General features: G+C 44.0%; 1 protein-coding gene across 1 annotated transcript in view; it reads right to left on the bottom strand.

The window, feature by feature from the left end:
• Positions 1-10507, bottom strand: part of BRINP1 (BMP/retinoic acid inducible neural specific 1) — a 106893-nt gene extending 96386 nt beyond the window's left edge. The window contains exon 1 of the mRNA XM_065695724.1: positions 10400-10507. The gene's annotated coding sequence lies outside the window, so the exon portion shown is untranslated. The remainder of the gene's footprint in view (positions 1-10399) is intronic.
• Positions 10508-19511: the final 9004 nt, after the last annotated feature.

Raw genomic sequence — 19511 nt, 5'->3', positions numbered from 1 at the left:
GAATGTTATTTTGCACAGCAAAGAGAAAAGAAGGTTTAGGGATAAGCCAACACTTTTACCTCTTAGAAGCTGTGAATGTGCTGTAAGAATGAAGTAACAGCTCTGTGGAAAGGAAGAAGGGAGTGTAGGTATATGTCTGTGTGCACACAGGGAGATAGAAAGCCTTGGTCTTCTAGGTTTATTTCATAACACATTTAGGATAAGGTGGAAATATTCTTTTTATAGATGAAAACCTGACAGACTGATGGGACTTACCCGTGAAGTAAAATAGAAAAGATATACCCCGACAACATATTGAACTGTTGCTTCCAAAATAGCAAGCCTGTTTCCTAACCACTGAATCAACCTCCTATCAGAAGCTTTCAGTCCATAGTGCCTCAAACCCCAGGATTTCATATCATCAGAAATAAGTGAAGAATTAGCTAACATAGTTTTGTGTAAAAAGGAAGTCAAGAAGCCCTGGAAATAACTGGTTGTTCATATTTTCACCACCCGAACTTTGCCATTGTCTCTTTTGAAGGTCTGCTAGCAAAGGTTTTACAATTTAAAGGAAAAAGGGGAATTCAAAATCATTCTCCACCTAAATTTTACTGAAGCTCTAAGCACAGAAGGAACTATTTCCACCACATGATGTTATATCTGTTTCCTGCTATTAAAGATAAGCTATTCCATCCCTTGGAGTTCAAATGGAGAAACATCTCTAATAGCAGAGGGGCTTAGGGCAATCCATCAAAAACATGGTTTCCCAAACATGTCATATTCACAGGAGACAAAATGTTCCTCTCAGCATTTCTCACAAACGTACAAACTGACCAGTATCTGCAGAATAGAGGTGGATGTTCAATCCCCAATGCAATGGATTTTGATTCAAAACCATCAGTCTTCCAACACCAAACTTTGCAAGGAAAAGGTTTTTGTTTCAACAGAAGTTCTCAGCCATGGGATTTTATTTACAGTAAAAATGAAGAAAGAGACTTTCAGTCTGGTACCAAGGGATATGCAGATGAGTCCAGGAGGTCAGTCTGGTACTCTGTCTTGGTCTTAGTCCTTGCATGATCTCCTTCAGGTCTCTGTCAGATCAATCCCTGAAGCAGAATTTATAGGAAAGGGCACTGGATCAGCCTTATGGTTTTCTTATTCCTCCCATCTCTTGTGCTCAACCAGTGATACCAAAAGTAGGTGTAAGTGAAGGGAAAAAATAATCCTTAGTCCCTGTGCTCTTTGACACAAAGAGGAATGCAGATATTGGGACTGCGGTATGATTTCTGTCCATCTCTTCTCTAAATCCCAGGTAGGGCCTGGAATTGAGGAATGACCATGTTTTGCTCCTGGAACACATCTATATCTATAGTCATAGCCTCTTCCTTTGCAGGCAGTGTATTACAGAAGTAAATTGAGACAGGACAAGGAGAGGGGCTCTCAGGACAACAGTTCCATCCCATCATCACCAGCTCACTCTGTGACAATAAAAAGTCAGTTCAGTTTTAGCCAAAGCCTGACCTTAAAACAGGTACAAATTGCACAGAGACTGTTTACTGAGGATTCATTTAACATTTCTGATTCAAAGGAGAGCCTCATTCCCGCAGCTCTCCAGTTTGAACTGTAATGTGTAAGTAAATCTCTACTGTAAAAAAATAAGCTAAGCCTCTTCCACTGCCATGGCTCTCCAAATATCACCATTTATTCCCATCCCTCCACCTGCAGCGGTGTGACCGCAGGACAGTGCCTTTGAGAAGTGATGAATTCTGAGATGACCTCCATAGGCTTAGACCTTATTTCTCCATGGCAGCAAGGCCAGGATCTACCAATGAGCTCCTGTTCCCTTTGCAGGGATAATTAAAAGAGATATACCTTCGCTCTCCACCAGTTTAACACAGTTGTTTAATACGGTAATTCTGTGAGAATGTGCATGTTGTCAATGACTTACTGTTATTACATGCATTTAGGGCAGCCTGAAGGTTCAAAAACACAGATAAAAATACCTTCATCCAAAGGACCCCTTTGCCCACAAAGTTTATGAAAATCAAATAATTCTCTTGCAGTTTGGTTTTCCATTTTATTAAATGGTAAAGCATTTTAAAAGGAGAGTGGGAATACATCTGCTTGCTAGAATCACCTCAGCCAGATCAGGAGAGGGCACGGGATAACCTCTCACATTTCTCTGCTGCCTTCTGAGAAGAACTATGGTCTTGGAATTAAAGTAGTGGGACTTAACTGATTAAGGTATTTTCTTCCAGCTGAGGGTAGAGTACCAGGGAGGCTTAGAAACCAGGCTGTGAAGGTGGACATAAGTATCAGTTCCAATCATCACAGCTCCACCTCTTGGGCAATCCCCAGCAAGTCTCCGAGCAGTTACCTTCACTTTTGCAAAGCAGAGGACTGGGAAAAACTCTTTTCTCACATTTCTCCACTGCTTTATTTCAGAGAAGGGCTTTTATTACAGTCCAAGCTTTCATTATGAGCTCCATAATACATGGAACTTCAGCTCACTGAAGGTTCATAATGCCCAGGCTTTGTCTATTTGCTTCATTTCGATTACATGAGAATTGATTCCTTCATTTGGCAAAAAAAAAAGAAAGAAGGCCTTTCATACCTCCTTACACCAGCAGAAGAATACTAATCTTACATAGAAATGAAAAGGCACATTCCACTGCTCCAAATCCCAGCGTTGTTGATTTAAATTCTTGTATTCTTAAGTCATTATTCTTACTTTGGAGAACACTCTTCATTTTAGAATATTCTGGATTCCAAAAATTCCTAGCTATTCAGACATGAATCTCAGAGCGGGTGTTTCTCTACTTTTGTATCTGAATATCCCTTAGTACAACAGAGCCTTGGTCTCCATAAGAATTCCAAATTGCTCTCCTACTGCAGTTAATGGTAATGTTTTTCTGATTTTTCATTGGAATCATTTCATCAGTTGGTACATGAAATCAGGAGAATGTTCCTAATGTTTCTTAATAGGTGCTCTTAAGGTTAGTCAGAGAAGGCAAAAACATCACTATCACCCCACCCAGCACGCTGGATCTTGTCTTCTTACCAGCTTTGGAAGGCTGAAGTATGCAGGAATGCTTACAGAAGTATAGATAAAACATTGTTCTGCCATTATTCTTTCAATTAATGGTTGGTTAAATGCTGGATCCCAATTCGTGCATAATTTCTGACCACTGCACTTCCAGTGACACAGCCAAGGAGTTGAAAGGGAAATACTGTGTACTAAGATGAGAAAATAGTACAGATAGCTAGAAAATGGTATATCCTGTGAGAAAAAGAATGGTGATATAGCAGTTGTGTTCAGCCTTCAGAAGGAAAAACTCCAGGAGGAAATCCATGCATTAACATCAGTTCTATATTGTTCAGTACTGCTAAGTTCAAGCATTTAAAGAATTGCAGCATTTTTCTCTACAATCTGTGCAAGGTACTTTCTGTGAAATACAACACTAACTTAGACAGGAAAGGATCTTTTATTTGCCTTCTATTTCCAGATCCTTCAGAATGCTCACAAGAGATACTTTGTAGGGTTTTTCTGCTATGATAACTGAAAACTTGATTCTTACAGTGAGTAGGTAAAAGATGAACTATCCAAATTATAATATGACACCTGAATCTGGGTCTCTCAGAAAGTAATTGATATGAGATTTATAACAACCTGGTTAAAATGATATCAGTGCACATTACTGAAGTCTTTTTTGAGCTTATTTTGCCAAGATGCCTTTTGATAAATCTTGTAAGTAATACAAGAACTCAGATTTTCCCTCACAAACGTTCCTTCCTCCTTTCTGACTCTGTTCTCAGGCTCCAGCAAGCACTGCTGAACATTACCATTATTTGGAATAACTTCTCATATTATTTGGAATACATTTGTGCTCCTTGAATTAAATACCACAAAAGGACAGGATGACCTGTCAGCAAAGTAAGGCATCTGATAGTAAAGGCTATAGAAGGGATAGAGGCAAGAAGCTGCACAGAGCTTGAAGACACCTCTCCCACAGAGCCAGATGCAGAAGAACAATCCAGCCCAACTGGCTTTTCCACCCACTGTATTTCCTAAGCCTTTATTAGATTCTGCAATCACAGATCTATTGATAATTTCATAAAACTGACTGAACGGTTGTCAACACTGCAATCAGCCCAGTATGATATGCATGCATTGACCTTCAATCCTCTGCCCAGGAGCGTGTCAAAGATAAAATGCCTCTTCGCAATGCCTCTCCCTCCCACACTCCCCAGGCTATTGCTCTTTATGGACTGAGTAAGCTTTCATTTAATTGGTTACTACAAACAGAGAAATAAATAAAACCAATGCAGAGCCTGCATTCGGTGATTCCCAGATGGCTGGAAAGAGGAGTCTTTGCTCTACAGGTGGCCCTTAGGAAAAGTTTAAGTCTTCTACAAGGGAAAACACACACTGGCTTTTACCTCTGCAGCTGAGGATAGTATTTCTCCCGTACCTTAGTAATGGGAGTGAAATAAGAATCATTGGAAAGGGATTTTCCATGCATTTTCCACCCATACTCCAAGCTGGCTGTCCTTTCTTCTCCAGTTCCCCAGTGTACATGATGAGGACACAGACAAAAAACTATTTCCCTTCTCTGTACTTCCTCTTTTCCCATCCCATCCCTCTGGACGTATGTCCAGCCTTGAATGAGTACCAGTATTAGCCAAGACATAGGAAAGGAGGTAGAGAAGCAAATTAGTAACAGTCACTCAGAAAGACTGCCCTGAAGCCCTCCAAAAGCATGAATGTATTTATCTGCTTCTATTTGCTCACTGTCTAAACCCAAATAAATGCAGTGATTCCTATTTACTCATGTTTCTACGTGTGCATCCCCCACTTTTTTTCCCCTGCAAGGAATTTGTTATTCTTGGAGCTTGGTGAAGAACTTACAAGCCGTATATAAACTCTTTTGCTACTGCCAGAGTATTCCATGAACAGATTTTCATTTTCTGAAACATTTTTGTTGTGCAAATCCATCACAATGCAGACTCCTCTAACAGATGCTCAGAGATGTTCACAAACTAATAATTAGCGCTCAGCAACTGGTCACTTCACTTACAAGATCCTGTTGAACCTCTTTCCATATTAGATGATGGTTCCCGAACACTCACAACTAGAGGCTCAGAGACAGTTTATGCAAGTCCTCATGCAACTTTACTTTCAACCCAACATGACTGTTCAGCTTCACATAGCCTAGAAGCGAACACAAACTGCTGGCTACTTAGAAATTCCAGCTGAGATTCCCAGGAACCTTGTGTTGAACAACTGTTCCACAATTGCCGCTCTACATCGCTCTCTAATCATGACAAAATAAACCTTTTTGACTTTGGCACAAACATGGCATGAAGCGTGAAATCAAGCCATGTTGTACATCATTTGGAATGGCCAGTCACATGCAGAGTCTCAATAATTAGCAAAATAATTAATACCCTGCTAAATAATTACACATAATTAGGTATGGACAAAAATGAGAGCCTGAGCATGTGTGCTCCTTGAGTTTGGGTTGTAGTGGACAAGCTCAGAATATAAACTAAGTTTTAAGCCCATCACTGCATGATCTGGCTGCTGTGGCTTTGGGGTAACTGTTGCAATGATGTAATGTGGGTTCTGATATTATTCAGAGAAAATAACATTTCTCTCTTCTACCGTTCCCCATTGATTAATATTTGGGGCAATCTCCTCTAACTTCTTTTTATAGCATCTCTGTTCTCAACGACTTCTGAAGAAGAGGTAGGATTTACTGTTCTTGAAATCCACCTCCAGAAACCAGTGATGGGCAACCAGGACCAATGGTGGGCAGAGGACATGCCTCATTGCTTTCATCATAAGGTTCCCACACAGCCCTCTAGAATCACATATTCAGGCCTGCATTTCCCTGGCTGAGTTATCTTTCTCTGGATGCGTCATCATTCAAGCTACTTTGAGTGACACTTTTCACCCACACTTCAGGTTTGTGTGGGAGAGGACAGAGGAAGAGTTGTTGGTACTAGATGACCTGGGACTTTCTACAGCAGGAAAGAACATACTCCCTGAAGAAAATGTTTGTTCAACTTCCACAAGGAAATGCTCATTCACCAGAATCACAAGATGATTGTTCATCTCCATGACCAAGCCCAGCAGTACTAGCTATGCAGTGAAAAGCCATAAGAACCCAGAAGCCTTCATAGAGTCAGAGTATGGCCACCTGGTAGAAGGACATTTGGTACACACCTCAAAAGTTGCAGTGGACAAAGATTCGCATGATACCTTCAAGCCTTTCAATGAACCATTCATCACTGAGGCACGACAGGGACAGGCTTAAGGGACACAATAAGCAAATCCCATCTCTCAAGAGGGTGTTCTGTTTCAAGCGCACATGCAGGTCTCCATCTGCGGTTGTGCTGAGCCAGGCCTCCCCTGTGTGGGTGTGGGGAGGGAAACCTTGGCTGCAGTTTTTCCCCCTGAGGCTGATGTGATATATTAGGTGCAGGTGACACTTGGGTCAAGTGAGCACCTGTTCTCCTGAGGCCTCAGGGGAGGCTTACTAACATGGGAAGAATTTATCTTAACAGCTAGAAACCGGGGGAGATTATCAGAGAACATTCTCTCCCTGGGAGTTGTAAAGTGCTGGAATTCACTTCTCCCCCTTTAGGATGCTGTGAAGAAGAGAGAAAGGGTCTCTCTACAAGGACAGGAGGAAGGGCTTTATACTACAGAGCTGATCTCTATGTCAGCTTTCAATCTGGCTTGCAACAGTCAATAGATACCCTTGGTCTGCTACTAATAACAACCAAACCTCTCCACCACAAAGGCTGGAGTACAGGGCTGAGCCCATTTTAGTTTGTCCAGAATGTCTTAACAGAAATCACGAGGTGATAACTTTCATACAAAGACCTTTTGGAAAGCAGGGTCTAAAACCAATGTCATGCACATACATACTGAACACCTCATCTCAGTACATGTGTCTGCTGCAAGGTTAAAATAAGAATTATCTTTAGCAGATAATGGAAAAGGTGAAGCCCCTTTGCTTATGTCATCTAAACCTACTAAGTCAGGATCCCTACACCATTACCTATCCAGTCAGTCATGAAAGATACTCCCCATTATATGGAGAGGTCTAGGAAAGGTGACCTACAGGTCATCAGTCTGGGTTCTAAGCAAAGCTGCAACCTGTGTTTATGATCAGCTTATGGGGTTTTAGCAGTTCATGTAAAGTGAATTGCCTGTCTTAACCCAGTTTCCAGTGACTGGCCATGTAGTGCACACATGGGGGTTAGCATCCTTACAGTGTCAAGTCTAGGCTTAAGTAGTCCTGAAGCTGGAAGAAGAGTGTTGGGCCTAAGTCCCAGAAGGGAGGCTAAAACAGTGCATTTGGTCACCTGCAGAGAATTTCTGACCTCTTTGTAGGAGGAACAAGGGAAAAAATTAACTTTTCCGCTGTTGGTCTTTAAAATGTTGATTTTAGCTCTAGTTTGAAGACTGCATTCCTTTGATTGTTTTCTTAAATGTTGTTGTCTTAGACTAGTTTTAATTGTAAAAGAAAGAAATACAGGACTTTCTGACCCTAAATGGAAGGAATTTTGTTGTTCTGGTTTAGCTTTTCTTTTTAACTTTTCAATTTGCTAAGAAAAGCTCTCATTCACCAGCCCTGCTGGAATCACTGCTCTTCTCTCACTCCTAGTGCTGGTACTACTGGCACCAATTCAGCAGATGAACAGAGGATTTCAGTCTTCTAGAGCTGCCAATCCTGCACCTTTCAAAAATGCCAACTGCACTTTCCATGATAGCAGCGAATCACTGTGCTGCAAAAGCCCAGAGATAGAGCCAGAAGCAGAATCCAGGGCGAGAAGCCTGAGCAGCTCCATGGAAATCAATCACGTACATCCTGTTTTCCACAGGGGTCAGCTGAACACATCCTAGCCTCTTCTGATCCCCAGATGGAAGCACAAACCACAAAACCAGCTCTTTCTCCTCTACAAGAGGAATTCAGGATTTGGCCGAAAGACTTTGCTGACAGGAGACTGGCTTATCCAGCTATTAAAGCTTACAGGAGCACACCCCTCCTCTGTGTGCTCAAAGATAGGGAGAGAGAAGGAGTAATGTTTCTCACAGCGGCACCTCTGCCAGATGAACCTCTGCCTTTCCTGCCTAATATGTCCAGTTCAAAGGAGCAGCACCCTTATATCACCGGCAGCTGCCATTTCTTCAGCACAGTGCCACTCTCTGGAAAATGGCTGGCTTCCACTGTGGAAAACAAGCCACTTCCAGTGGCAGAATCCTCCAGGAACAGTTACCAAATAGAGGAAACACAACTTTCTAGCCTGGGGATTCCATCACCAGTACCAGTGCTCCTGCCTTGTATAGTCCTGACATGCCAAAAATCATCCCAAAATCCCTACATCCCCCCCAGATACTCTCCCCTCAAGGCCCCACACTCCTGTGTACACACACACACAACCATTCCATTGATTCTGAGGAGGGATAGCTGTGGTAATTAAAAGGTAGCAAAGCTCCTCATCTGCATGAATAGGGGACAAGTCAATACAGTTCAATCTGCTGCTGAATTGACTGCAATCAATTTCTCTTTCTGCCCATCCAAGGCTGTAGCTGTAAAGTACTCACAATCTGATCAATGGTGACCTTGAGAACGATAAAGAGAGACAAAGCCATACTGCAAACAGAAGGAGGGATGAAGAAGAGCTTTCAGAGAAGAAAGGGAAGGCAGAGCACAGCTCTCTTCTAGAGCAAGGCAGTGATGTAGTTTGGACAGCTGGCGTCAGCCAGCAGGAGCATGCCATGTGTGGGCATGTGTCCTATCAGCCCTCTAGGAAAAGCAGCAATCATTCATCCCACCAATTCACTACATCATGAGGAAGAGAGAGATTAACCAAGGAATAGGATAGTTCTTGCCCAACAGCTCTAATCACTATCACTTCTGAAGTATTGCCATTGCCCCATCTACCATCTCCATGCTGCAGGGAGCTCATGGTGAGGAAACTCAGAAGCAGGCAGTGCCAGCCACCCAAAGCAGCCCAGCATCTCTACTTTGCTTTAGGCTGAGTCTACCCACTTCATCTCTCCTGCAAAGTTGTCCAAAGAAACAAAACAAGACTGTGCCTTAGCACATCCCCTTCTCTCACACACTCCTGCCCAGCTCCAACCCAAGCCAATCATCAGCAATGAATTAATAATTAATCAGTCACTACCTGATTTCATTTTCTGCTTGCAACATGAAAAAAGAGAAATGAGATCTTAAAATACTACTCTGCAATGGGTTGTGTCTGTCTCTGGCAAATGCAATTTAACTGCCTTAATGAAATGCTAATTGGAAGAAAATGTATATAAAACCATCCTGAATGCTACTCTAATTAAATTTCCTTTTTCCAGATCTACAAAGCAAAATGCTCAGTGCAGAAAGAACAGTAAACAGACTCAAAGCCTATCCTTTCCAAGACAGGGTAAAATTACAAAGGCCTGAACATGGGTTTGTTGGGAATAACACCATTGTTGTTCCTAATTGAGTGTGTGTGTGTGCGTGTGGCCTAGCTAAATAAAAAATGATGTTTTATAAAGAGCTGCCTGCTCTTTAACTGATGGACTGGAGGCACTGATCCGACAATTAAAGCATCATCTCAGTAATAGCCATAAATAAACAGCCAGCATTAGAACAGACTTGCAATAAAGATGATATTAAAAGCAGAACAAAATGAGAGGCAGCACTGAATGGGAAAGGGTGAAGTGTAAGTCACATTGATCTGCTCTGTCTTTCTTGCTGAGAAGAAAACAATGAGATATCCTTATCGTGGGCCCCCAATACTCAGCCAAGCTGTTACACAGCAAGAGAAGGACAGGTCCCTAGCAAGGGGTAGTAGGATTGTAAGTGGCTTTTAGTCAGGAAGAGTGAAAAAAGGGAGTAAAGTTGACACAACCAGCATTGATTAGGAATTTTCCATGGGGACTTGCACAGGGACACATTGATTTGTCAAAACCCCCGCTTCTTGCAGGCCAGGGTCAGTTCTGACCCATCTGCTCCAGGGTCAGTTCTGACCCATCTGCTACAATTCATAAGAGTTTTGAATCCTCAGAAGTGTGCCATGTTCCCAATTTCAAGTTGCAATTGCTTTTCATATAGACACTATAGATCACTGCACTAAGAGGGTTTAAGGAAAAAACAAACCCAAACCACTCTATTACAAACACAAAATGCCAACTGACCTCGACACAGATACTGGCCGGTCACTACAAAATGCTGACCTGGGAACATCTCTGAAGTTAAAAGTGTTTGCCTTCTTTTGGAGAAGGAAAAGAAAGTGCTGACCATTTGAAAAGCCCCCTGAGCTGAGAGAGCAGTGTCCTCTCCAGAATAGACATGCTTCAGCACAAGCTCATCCTTGACATTGCCACCGGCAAAGCATCACTTACCTCTCTTATACAGCATCGGACTCTTCATACAAGATACCAGTAGCTTGAGTCCAGTAGTCCACACAGGCAATAGACTTCACATGCTCTATAAGTATTACTATCTTTAAACTCAGCCTGTCAGCATAGCACCTTCCCAGAGCCTTTAAATGCCTTTGCAAACAGCCTTTCCAACTGAGTATAATTAGCTTAATTAAAACCCCACCTCAGCCTTCTGACTAGAAAGGTTCATGTAATTGCTGTGTTTGTCTTAATGGACTCATTAGAAGCAGGCTCAGAAAGTCCTTCAGCTCCTCTGCCACTAAGCTGAGACCCGAATACTCACTAAGGGGGAAGTCTCACAGATGTATCTGCCCCTCTGGAGGGGCGGGCATTTGAACTGAGGTCATGAGGGGAGAGATGGGTGACAGAGATCTCCATGTTCTCCTTAAACACCACTGATTTCTGTTTACTGCTTTCCTTGATGGGACAGAGAACCTCACAAACCTCCAAGACTGGGCTTGGGTGTGTTCTGGTGCCATGCCAAGGCAACGGAATGTCTTGGCTATTGTTTATGTCTGGCTGAGAAACAGATAGCAAGATAACAATGGCCATAAGATAGCAAAAAATACCCTTGCTACATGATCTAGAGAAGCCAGGGATGTTTCTACACCTCTGGTCTAAACACAGCAATTCAGTTTTGTCTCTGCTTTCCAGGGAGCTCCATATGGTTCATAGAAAGCAAAGAACAATCATTTATATATACCATGCTTACCTTCTGTTCACTTCGCAGGGCTATGTCCATGCAAAGCTAACCGCTCTCTTCCTCTGTCACCAGCCTCATGAAGTCCACAAATAGGTTTGATCATTTGTATTTGCTCTGTGTTGGCTAATGTGACTCCGGAGCAGCAGATCATTCTAAAAAGGCCATGTCTGCTCCCTGCTCCCTAATCCTTGTTCCACTGTCAGAGACAATTTAATTGCCAAGCAGAAAGAGCATCTCAAGTTTTAGGCTGATGGCTGCTAGGAGCTAAAACGAGGTAGCAGCATAGGCTTGAGTGGGTCTGGGAGATAAGATCCAGACTGCTTCTTTCTCCTTACAGACTCCAGCTTCTTTTTCCTTGCTGCCATGAAAATTGCCTTATTGAATTTTTAAACAAACTGCGCTGGTTGGAATAGCTGAAGAGCCTTTGCAGAGACCCTGTCAGGGTTTCTCTTTTCTTAAATTAAAAATCTGGGCCTCAGGCGAAATGGAAATGTCTTCAGATTTGCAATCAGTGCTCATGTAACAGATCTGAAATGCAGTTTATAAACTGGTGATTTGATGGGATTTGTTCCTAGGGGCCGTAATGAATGGATTTGTGGGATCTCGGCGCTCAGGATGGTGTGACACAAATTGCTACCAATGACCATTACAAGGCAAGAGGGGTGAATGGGAAAGAACAAGAAAAGAACAAGCCAGTTCTAATGGCTGAGTTGCGCATGGGAGTCACATTGTCCTTTCCACCTCCTCCTTATGTTTGTGTTCAACCCACCAGTTTATGCCAAAACGAATTGTTTCCAAGTAGAAAACTTCTATGAGCCCCAAGACCAGCCATCCCTATGTGCCATTCACCTGAGGGAGAGAGGAAATTCATAACTAAGTACCTGCTCCTAAGGTGGAATGGGAACTGTCACAAAAATCCTGCTGAGGAGAAAAAAGCTTGAACTTTGTCCTGAGGCAGCTCTCCCCTCTCACTGAACTCAATTATTAGCTAAGGCCAAAAGGAAATCCTTCCAGAGGAAGGCCTGGGGAAGGAGGGAAGGTAGTGAGAAAAAAACCTTGTGTGCTCTTTCCCTTTGTCACAGATACAACTCCAGTGGCCTTAGGTAAGGATTAAATAGGTGACAAAATCACTACTGTGCTTGGGTTAAATAGGTAAGGAACACTAGAGGAAGGAGCCACCAAATCAAGACTGTGCCCTGCATGCTGAACAGAAGAGGGGAGGAGGTGACTGGAGGGATGCAGGGAGGCCAGAGCAATATACAGGAGAAACAGATGATTGAGGTGATTTGCTGAGGCCTCAGCCAGAGCATGCAAAGAAAAATGGTGCAGAGATTCATCAGTCATTGCTAATGCAAGGCTAATGCAAGCTGGGAAAGCCATACATCATTGTGCAGAGCTGGGTCAGAATCAGACACTTCAGGGATATTAGCTCTGAGATGGAGCCCCTTGACTGCAGCTCTTCCTCCTCTGCACCTCCACACCAGCCTCACTTATTTCCTTATCCTGGTGGGATCATCCCACCTGCAACAAGCATGGAGGAAACATTCACCATTCTCATGGGCCACATAGGTCCCAAGCCCTGAAGCACTTGGGAATTGCACCATGCTACAATGCGTTACCCTCACAGTCCTGTAAGTCACACAGATACATCTTAAACACATTTTTCTCAATGTGACTAACCCAAAGGTACCACTGATGTCTCCCAGCCCACACTAGTTCAGTACCAATCTTCTTTCCTCATCCCACCTTTGCTTCCACGTTCCTTTGCTTTTGCTTTACTAAACTTTACCCTGACTCACGAGGTTTTTCCCATCTTATTTGCTCCCTTCCCTGTCCTGGTGAAGAGGGGAGTTGATAGAGCAGTGTGGTGGGCACCTGGTGTCTAGCCGCTATCAACCCACCCCAAAGAGCAAGAGAAGTGAACTGAGTAGGTAAAAGTGCCTGTTGGAGCTCATAGAATCTGCACACATATCTCAAAAGGTTTGCAGCCTCAAGGCATAGTCATTTCTTCACAGCTGAGTTTGCCTCAGGCTGATGCTGCATCACCGAGATGAAGCAGGAGGAACAGGCTCATAGGCAGATTGTGCAGTGCTGGTGAGGTCAAAAGTATAGGAGCTGCTGGGGCATCAGAGCTAAGCTGTAGGGCAAGGGCGAGGAATGTGCTGTTGGGTTGGGAAGCTGCACAGTGCTCTGGGAAAGGGGCAGGTCCATGCAGAGCCAGGCTGCAGGGTTTGGAGCAGGCCTGGGAAACCTTGTTTTTCACTCTGCCTCGCCCCCAATATGGTAAATGTTTCTTATCCATCATTATTATGTCAGTGCACATCGAGATGGCCTAAGGGCTCTGCAGAGGTCAGTGGGCTGAGCCATAAAAAGGCACCCAAACATGAGCTGACTTCTTTCACACAGAAAAGGAGTGGGTGAGATCTTTAGATCTCTGGAGTCAGGCACAGATGGGAGCCTTGGTAGCTTGAAACTCCAGTTTTCAGTATCCATCATTCTTCTAAATGCTTCTCAGGATGTGATTCAGGACTGGCTCAGCCCAAAGTGAAGATTAACTGAAAACTCTTTAAATGGAGATAGGGCCAGTTTCAGCATCTTCTTCACTCAAAGACTGGGGAGGAGGGATGTTGGAAACTGTCCAGAGGTTATCTCCTGTGCAATGTGGAAAATGACAGCTCACAATGTCTTTCTCACTCTGTAGTTTGGCAAATTATGGGATTGGAGGGCTTTTTATTTGCTTTGCTAATGTATGACAAAAGGTAAGATCTTTATCCCTTACTGTGCTGAGTTTTGCTGGGATAGAGTTAATCTTTCCATAGTAGCCAGTATGGGGCGACGTTTTGGTGCTGGAAACAGTGTTTTGTTTTTTGCTGGAAACCGTTGCCAATCCCGGGATGTTTCGGTTCCTACTGGAATGCGCTGTTGCCAGCCCCCGGCTGTTGGGCTCCTGCTGCGCAGCGCTTGCACAGCCATTCACACAGCGCTGCTCCGCTCCTCGCACCCCACCAGGCAGCCGGGGGGGGGCACAAGGGGTTGGGGGGAACACAGCCGGGACAGCTGATCCCGACTGACACAAGGGGTATCCCAGACCATACGGAATCGTGCTCAGAGTATAGAGCTGGAGAGGAAGGAAGGAAGAGGGAATGCTTTACAGGCCGTTTGCCTCTGTGTCGCAAAGCCTCTTTTGCTCTGGCTAAAGCACTATGCAGTGGTCTGCTGTTGGAGCAAGCACTTAGCTCCATCCCACATTGCCAAGTGTAATTTCAGGGCTATACGTGTCCCCAGGAACTATTTTGTGTCTTGGCTGAATCCAGAAACTGGTTGTGTCTGTGGCGACCCAGCGGCGAAATCCCCTGTGACTCATTTAAAGGTACCATAAACCAAAGAATTCTTTACCTCATGAAAAAATTACCTGGAAGCATCAACATCATTCACAACTGCACAAGATCCCATGATCCTGTGGCTGCAGAACTGTTCTAAAGTTCAACCCCATGGCACACACCTTTCCAACATCCATGAGAGTGAGGGTACCCAGCGCCAGCCTGGATAGGAGTTTATCTGGAGGAAGGAAGAGAACAGAGGTAAATACATGTGTGTGAGAGAAAGTGCAAATGAAAGGGAGAGAGACTACTGGAGGGCTTCATCATTCCCTGTCTAGAAGACACTTCTGCATTGACTCTATTTAAAGTCAGCCTCAGGCTCATGGGCTTGGAGAGCTTTTAGCAGATGAAAGAACTCACTCATCAGACAGAGGGGGTTTGATTATTTTTTGCTCTCCCAGGTCTGTTTTAAACCCGTTTCAGCAGTCGTTGAGAACTGTCAGGTGCCTTTGACAGATCAGTACTTTACCATGGACTTTGCATGGCCTTTTAGCCCATCTGAATGCAAATCGGGGTTACACTTAAAACACAAGCCCCCAGTTTGTCTTCAAAACGCTGCTGGAAAGTCATGAAAGCGAATGTAGGTGTTCCAGGGACTGTGCCTTCTCTTTGGGCTCAGTTCTGGCAAAGCTGCTGGGGTTTACGGGGCAGGAATGTGTGTGTGTGTGAGTGTGTCTGTGTGTGTGTGTCTGCTACAGGCGTTGTTTCTAAGCTGTGAGTATAAATCTTCCTCTCTGACTGAGTGAGATTTATAGCCCAGCCATGGGGCTCCCGGCACCTCCCACCAGAGCATCTCTCTTTCAGACTGGGGCAAGCTCAGAGATAGGGTATGGGAAGATGCTCAGGCTCTTCCGCCCTGCTTCCCTCCTCTTCCTTTTCCAGATGGCATTAGGGTTTAGTGGCAAAGCAGAGGCTTGTGCCAACAGCTCACACTGCGGCAATAATGAAAACCATTTAATGAAAGTTGAGTCAACAAGAACAAGCTTCCCTTTCAACAAATAAACACTTTTATTCCCCTGCCTTGTTTCTCCCACTAGGAGCTTTCTGCAGATCAACATTGCAACGATGAGCATCTTTGGTTTACCTCCAGATTAGGTACAATCAGTATCATGGTGACACAAGCTGTTGTGTCACTGGCTGCTCCTGTCCCTCAACCTGGACAAGCGAGCCTGCCTCTGAGCACATGCTCCCAATCAGAGGGTTATCCATCCATCCTGGTCTAAGAGCACAGTCTGAACCTGCTTAACTGGTTTTCTTTATTTTCTAGTAGACCTTTTTTCCATTCCTTTTAAACGTGCTGAAAGAAAAAGTCTATTTTGTCTGAAAATAATTTATTTCCCCTGAAAAATACCCCTTCCCCCCAATAATCCTCCAGCTCTGATTTAAAGCCACTTTGTCAAGGTGGTGTGAGGGGGTTTGTTTTTAACGGCAATGACGTTGTTTCATGCAGACTCATGCACGAAAATTTATCTATATTCTTTTTTAAACAAGTCAGGGTGGAAAAGGCTCTGTCATCAGTTATCTATTCATGGAGTTATCTATTTATATCAGTTGTACTGAACCCACTCTCATCCCATCATGAACTATTTCTTACCCTCAGAGGCCCAGACCTGGGAACCTGCAGGTTCTGCCGTACAGGATATTTCCTGGCATTACTCAAGGCATGACCATTAAGGTGGAAATGATTTTACACTGAACTGAGTTCATTCCAAAGAAAATCCCTTCACACATATCAGATTTTGTTAATAAAATGAAATGAAATGGGTAAACCTTTACTGCAAGATTATTTGGAATGATTTTGAAGCACTTCTCTGCAAATCGTTACTGGTGTGTTCCCCTCCTTCATTTAATGTCTGGATTCTCCCTTTCCCTGCAGTCTGCCTCTCGTCTGGCTCACTGAGGCAGCCAGATGGTGTAATTTGCAGGTACCTCCACAGCACTTACTTGTCTGACATGCCTGAACGGATTGAAACATGCACAGAAACATTTGAAACCTCATTGAAGGGGTCTGGATAAAGTCCTGGAATGTGTTAGATCTGGGAGACAGACCAGGTACATTCACTGCTGAAGACTGCAGAGCACAAAAATCCAGGGGAAAGAGTTCATGCCTGCATGTGTGCACATGGAGATGAGATTGTGTGGATGCAACTACCATGGATCTTTACAGGACTACTTTACAGTAAATAAGTATAGTATGGTTGCTCATGTAGTGTGTCTCGCTGCATTAGTATGTGCGATTGTGTACTAGTAAGTATACATGACTCCCCCCATTGCTGTTTGTCTCCATGCTGTGTGTGTGTGTTGATGTATATACACTTCCTATAGAGATGTCCAGTTGATGCAGCAGGTATAGCAGGATGTGCCTGGCATTCATAGCCCAGACTTGGTTTTGAAGCCAGTGTGCCTGCAGAGAGCATGTAAGATGCCCATGTGTGCAGGGGAGGTTTCTGATTGCACGTACATCCTTGCTTACTGCACACAGTGTGTAGGTAACAGTAGGGAGCTGAGATGTATGACGGATGACCAAAATACCTGATGCTGGCTACTGCCGTCAGTTTTAAGACAGGCACCTGCAAGAAAATACATGTTTCAGGCCTTGTAGAGGGTGCACAGAGGTTCCCATGGGAGGAAGGGCACTTACATACCTTTGAGTCAACAGTATTCAAAAACTGTGATTCAACAGTGTCACTATTTCCCTTACATATTCATGCTCTCTGGGGCATCTCTCCATCATAGAAGTGTGTGGAGAGAGGTGTATGTAGAAAATACACCTCCGTCAATGAAGGTTTGATAATATTTTATCTCTTCTTGGGCTTCTCCTGCTTCTTTCTTTAGGAGTATGTTGTCAGCTATCTCACAGCTCTAGTAAAGGCATCAGTGTGCATGATGCCGGGTCAGAATCAAGGAGCCTGGGACTAGTGAGTGATGATGCTTCAGAGCTATAGCAGAAACTGAGAGTGGAACTTGCTGGAGACTCTTACGAAGTGTAAGTTATAGAGAACTGGGCTAAAATGCCTCCCAACAAACAAGGACAGTTGGCACTCACTATCTGCATCAGTGCTTTCCAGGCAAAGATGTCTGCTGTCACTGAATAAAATCTCCCCTGGAAATACATCTATGAACAACAATAACTTTGCAGTCAGGGAGAGGAGAAAACAAACACTTGGCATGCAGAGAATTGAATCAAACACCTATTTAAATATGATAAGAATATCATCAGGAAAAAACAATGCAATTTACTGTTGGACTAAAACCAAAGAACAAGACAAAAAGGCTTTTCCTGCTTCAGCTGGGGATAGAAGGAGCTGAGCAAAGGGACAAGACTCTTGTGCAGAAAGAGAAGTGTCAGGCCCTTGCACGGTACCCTGTTGTTGTGCTGGTACGTGATGGCACCCTGTCAGCACTTTGCAAGAAGGAGCTCCATCTTTCTTTCTTACATGGCCTGACAGCTTTTCAGAAGAGATTTATACAGGGACAGATAGGAATATCTGTCATAGCAAAGCGCCATGATCAAGAGAAATGAGGCATTGTGAGTCTCTCAGCTGGGACCTCATGTTTCTAAGGGCAGAAGAGATCTTGTTTCAGGACAGGGCACAACCATGGGTGTTGCTCAACACCTCAAAGTATGGGGTCACTGGGTTACATCAGTATGAGGCATGTACTCTAGGCTTTATCTAGCTGTATACAGATACCTGGAGCTTCCAGGTCTGCATCCTTGCAGGCTGGCGGGCCTCCCTCTACAATCAATGCAGAGAAACTGTCACCTGTAGGGCTCAATTCATCCCTTTCTAAGACAGGCATCTGAAACAAGTCAGATGAATTGTGCTATGGAATTGCTTGTTTCTCTTCCCCAACTCTAAGGGGAGTCCAGACAGCTAGCTCAGCTGAAGACAGTTGTGCTAGAGCTGCTGAAAGTAGGAAGATGTGAATCCCAGCCCTCATGTGCAGATGGGCCACTCCACAGTGCCTGGAACAGCCCTGAGAGCCCGTTGCTGGCTCCATACTCACAGCATCCCTCAGCTAAGGCACACAAGCAGCAGAGCACACATCTCATGGGTAGCAGGTGGTGGAAAGGTCTGCAAAGGGTTGGGATACAGCCATGTTATGAAGAGTTTTAAACATGCTCAGAGAAACCAAATTTGACATTTTTCCTTCACTGGTTTAAAGGAAAAAAGAGAACATATCACCATTAGCATTAAGCAGCAAGTTTGCTTGGCTCTGCACCTGAGCCACTCTGCTGTGACAAAGCCATGGGAGCATTTTACAAGGACAGAGGTTGCTGGCTGGTGAACAGCAGCGTATTAACATGGAAATGACAGCAATCCATATCGAAGCACAGTGCCCATGTAAATCTTTCTTAGGCTATTAGCAGTATGTGGAACACGTCCTCAGATGTGGAACACTCCTTTGCAGGCACTGGGTGACTGGTTCGCAGCCTCATCGTGCTGTACTGATGGTGGCACTGGAGCATATCTACTAGGCTGAATAACTGGGAGGAAAAGAAGGGAATAAAGAAAGCAGATTGTGATTCAGACCCCTGCTTTCCTAGTGAAGCTCCTCCAGACCCCAGCTGCGGTGTAAATTGAGATTCCACATGAATGCTGTTGCTTGCTTTCACTGCTCGTTGGGTGCAATTTACTTGTCTTATCCGATTTACACTCTGCACTCAGGTTTGGAGCATAAATATACAAGTTCATATAACTACGAGAGCATCTTTCTTCTGTCCCACATCTCTCACACCCGCTCAGATCCATCAAATTCAAAGGAAGTGATTTTAATTTCAGTGATCTTCCTTTTCTCACCCAAAGCCACACTGATTTCTGCACTAAGGTCTCCTTGCTCTACCAGCAGAGTTTTCCATTGGATTTCATTTTATCCTCTGATTTGAAGGGTTTAAGTGTGAATTAAGTGATACCGAGGCTTTGAACACAGCCCCTCTTCTTAGAGGTGAATTTCAGTCTAACTGAAAAGCGTGTGCATTAGGAATGCA

This window comes from Lathamus discolor, chromosome 15, assembly GCF_037157495.1.
Source record: "Lathamus discolor isolate bLatDis1 chromosome 15, bLatDis1.hap1, whole genome shotgun sequence".
Lineage (NCBI taxonomy): Eukaryota > Metazoa > Chordata > Aves > Psittaciformes > Psittacidae > Lathamus > Lathamus discolor.
This window is presented reverse-complemented; position numbering and strand designations above follow the sequence as displayed.